The following is a 4,481-nucleotide window of genomic DNA, read 5'->3' on the forward strand; positions in this document are numbered from 1 at the left end:
AAATCACATAAAAGATATAAATTTGAAGTTATAAAGGAAAACTAAGACTTTCTGTTGGTTGAAGTAAGAGTGAAATTCAGTCTCAGTGAGTTCCAAGTCAAGTAGACTTGAAAGAGGATATTGTTGAAAATTGCAAGGCTTTTATGGAAAGAGTCTAACATGCAGATTGGGGGAACTGCAGGAAAGAAGAATAGACTTATAAGGAGCTTTCACTTGAATTTTACTATAAAAGCAATAGCAGGGAGCCTTATGGTAATACAAAGCAAAGGACATAATCAAGTTGGCCATTGATGAGAGGGACTTGAGAGAACGACATTCTAGATTTCTTTTTTAACATTTTAAACTTCCCATCCTCAGACTGATCTGGAGGACCTCGGGATACTTGCTGAAAGAGAAATGACCAAGAAGTTGCAGAAGAAAACAAGTAGAGCAGGAATTCTATTTTATTTCAAATTTGAAATCCAGGTTTAGCCTCCAGATAAACCGAATACAGTTGAACATCACTGGAAGATGACTGTTGAGGATAAATGTATTTATGGTTTTGACATATATTTTTTAGTTGGCTCTATTGGTCTCTATATTGTTATTTATTTGATAAGTGTGTGTGATTTCTTCAATTAAACTTAAATTATTCAATACCATAGGCAAAAATCTTATATTTCCTTCTTATAAAAGTCCTCAGCAGAGTATTGACTATGTAGAGATGTGTGACAGATGGGAAGACAAGCTAAATAGTTTTTTACAGTATAGTGATGAGTTTCTGAGTACAAAAACATTAGCTTATAAATTAAAATCAGCTTTTTTCTATTTTTTTTATTTCTGGGGCTAAAGTGGAAAGAGGTGATAATCTCTCAATTATTTTCTGGACACCTCTTTTTAGACATCCTGAAGTCCCTTCAGCCTCCTCACATCTTGATATGAACTGCTTTTTCAATACAGACTATGTCTCTTATAATAAACCCCTTCTAATTATCCTGGATCCAAAATCCTATTCAACTATGACTTCTCCTTTCCTCTTGTCTCCTGCCCCACATTTGCCACCTCCTCATTTCTTTTTACTTTTAAGCTCTTTAATCACCATTTTCCTTTTTTCTTCTCTCCTCCCCACCACTAGGCTTGCCATTGCATTGTTTGTATTTTTCTCATCACTCAATCTTTAACCCATTACAGAGTCGCTTGTAGTAATGGCTACGTTTATAGCTTCAAAATGTATGAGCTAATTTTACCCTACCACCCCCACCCCAGGGAGAAGTTATTGAGAAGAGGGGAAATGAACATAGGATTAGAGATGTGGTTATTCATCACTGAGATGAATAACCTCCTACTCCAGGCACCACACAGTGAGTTACCAAGAGGTCACAAATGCTACCCTAATACCAGACCATGGTTTTCAGGCCATACTTGATCTGAAACTTGTCTACAGCTGAGCATTGTGTGGACAGAGGGTAGCCCACTCAAAATGCAATGAGTCAGAAAGAATCTTTGTCATAATCTACACTTGTTTTGTATTATCAGATATTTTTGGAGGATTACAATGGAAAACTGGCTGCTATACACAGCATTCGATATGAAACCTTTTTACAGACCACATGGACATTCCTTTTTATTTTTATAAATGGTGAAATTAAAAAGAATGAAGAACACACACACCAGCAAACAAAGCTAAACAAACAGAATCCCCTCTAAGGTTTTTTTTGGCCTGGGAGGAAGCCTTGTAGAGAAAGGGTCATGGGGCAAACTCACAGAATTTTAGAGCTAGACAAAGCCATAGAGATCACTGCTTGGAATTCCTTCAAATCACAAATGAGGAAACAGGCTAAGCAAGTATGCAACTTTCCCAAGGTCACAGTTAGTTAACTTTTCAGCGGGGACTAGAATTTAAACCTTTTAAATCCCAGCCCAGTCCTCTGAAATCATAAAGAAGGTGGGAAACAAGTGCTATATGTCCCACGGAATCACTTATCTACTTGCAAAAGAAGGTTTTGCCTACCTGAAAGGGACACACTTTGCATCACAATATGGTTTAAAATATGGAGCACTTTTTAAACAATTCTTCTGGAAAGATCTTTTAGGCAAGTTCAATAACTTCCTACTGGTTTCTTGGCTGCTCGGAGAAAGTTATCCCGGGACCTATGGTTACTTCTACAGGCTTTGGATAGAAGAGAATGAGCCAGTGGCTTCTGAATTATGATCCCTGAGCTATTTGGGGTTTGGCATGCCTTGCAGTTTAGCAAAGAAGTAAATTTCAATTTCCAGAAGAGTGGATTTGGGAAGGGGGAGGAAAAGAAATGGTTTTGACTGAAAGGTGAAACACAAACTGTGGACTTTACCATGAATGATAGACAGTAATTTCATTGTGTACGAAATATATAAAGAAAAGAGAAGTAATAAAATGTCCATAATAACAAAAACATAGCATCATGCTGCACGTGTTAACTAGAAGACTGGACAGCCCACTTGCTTAAACTCTCAGGGCCCTGAAAGAAGGCTATTGATGAAAGAAAATCTCACCTGTATTGCAGCAAAATACAGTTTCTTTTCTAATATGCAGAATTAATTATTCTCAAAGATCCCGTGAGTATTGCCTGCATTCCTTGCAGCAGAATGGGGAGTAATTTAATAGCATTCACTAGGGAGAAATTCTATATGTCCCTGGCAATGTGTTGGAACATACAAGAGAAAATTAACAGCTTAAAATCAGATAGGTTCCTGGATCATAGAAACCTCTTGTTGAGCATTCATCATTCAGGCTCAGTTTTTTTGGCAGGCCATATTTCCCGCAATCACATATATACACATATTGCCAAAAATTGTGCACACACAGGCACCCTCATATGCACACATACATAGACTTACACACACACACATACACACACACACAAAGAAATACACACATGATCAAGAAATGAACACATGGCTGCAATTTTCTTATTGTCCCAAATTTAATTTGCATGTACAGTAAGCCTGCTGGATTATGATCATTTTACAAGGCCTGGAGATAATTTATCAATTGAACTTCAAAGTTCACTCAACCTTTCTTCATTGCTCATTATTAAGTAGGAAAATATGTAAGCATTTGAAAAGAAAAATATTAGATTTAAATTAAGGTCAACTAGTCTTCAGTCAATGTAAATTTCTAAGATATCATCCAGCCTCATCTCTTTGTTTTCTTAATCTTTCATTCCTTCAAACATTGTCATCTTTTCCCTAATATCTTTAGATTACTAGTGGAGCCACTGAGATATAAGAAATCTAATTAGATATTCTCCTTCCTCGTATCATATTGAAGGAATGGATTGACAGTTTAAAAATATGTTCCATGCTGAGATTCCCAGTCAAAAGATGTCTGTGATTTGGAAATGATCCAGGAAGGCTAATAAATATGGGTAAGGCAGGGATGAACTTGAAACTTTAGCCATTCCTCAAAGACCTCAGAAGTAAATAATCATTGTGGAGCATTCAGTATGTAGTGACCCTGTGAAAAGCCGGCATTTGTGCATTTCATCTTCAGAACAGCCTTGGAAATACATGCTCTTCCTACTCTCATTTTACATAAGGAAAATTGGTTTTAGGTTGGTTAAGTAATTTTAGTTAGCACTCAGTCAAGTTGGCACAGAGGAACAGGACAGTTTGACCCTGACATCCATCCTCTTCACTTCATGCTGTAGGTGAGGAACAATGGCAGCCCTAGAGTTGATCTTTCTAAATAACAAATGCTATATTTGGCAGGTACACCATTGCTACAAACAATGATAATAACTTACATACAAAGAGAAAGCCACATGATATGTGACAGGTTAAATAACAGTTCAGAATTGCACTTTTTTCTTTATAACCATTTATACTTAAGTTGACTCTCAGTTTTCAGATAATTATTTTTTATTTATTTTTTTTTTTCAGGGGAGAGCACGAACGCAGTCCCCCACTACCACAAATTATGCAGTCGAGTTTCTCACATTTAGGGAAATCACAGGGGTCAGCACATCTGGAGTGCAATGGATAAGCCTCGCCCTGGGAAAACCACCTTCATGATTCTGGTATCTCCCCTGCCAGGTAAGTATTCAATAATTATTTAGTTCCTGTATTTCTAAGGGAATGAATATTCTTTGGCATCATAAATAAAGAAGATTTAAAAAGAGAAAGGAAGGCACAATGCATGCTCTCACTTCTCATTGTTAATAATTTAATAGAAGCTTAATATACGCACCAAAATAATTTTGGGACAAGCCAAATGTATATCACAATGTAATGGGATTATAAGAAAATCTGTCTAGGCATTCATGTATTTCACTTAAGGATGCATAGCATTTGAGACACCTTGTAGGATGATTCCAAGATTTCCTTTTCTTTAACACTTTTATTAGCACTTGTGAAGACTATAAGGGGATTACATTGAGATAATTTCATTGATGTGTACAGTGCATTTTGAACAAATTCACCCCTTTATTATATTGCCATACTCCTTCTCCCACCTCTCTCCC

The 4,481-nt window shown here is 36.6% G+C and overlaps 1 non-coding gene across 1 annotated transcript; it reads right to left on the bottom strand.

Moving 5' to 3' along the window:
• Positions 1-3,897: 3,897 nt before the first annotated feature.
• LOC141421906 (U1 spliceosomal RNA) lies at positions 3,898-4,061 on the bottom strand. Its single transcript, XR_012446596.1, has one exon. It is a non-coding gene; the product is annotated as a U1 spliceosomal RNA (small nuclear RNA).
• Positions 4,062-4,481: the final 420 nt, after the last annotated feature.

Source organism: Castor canadensis, chromosome 3 (assembly GCF_047511655.1).
Source record: "Castor canadensis chromosome 3, mCasCan1.hap1v2, whole genome shotgun sequence".
Taxonomy (NCBI): Eukaryota; Metazoa; Chordata; class Mammalia; order Rodentia; family Castoridae; genus Castor; species Castor canadensis.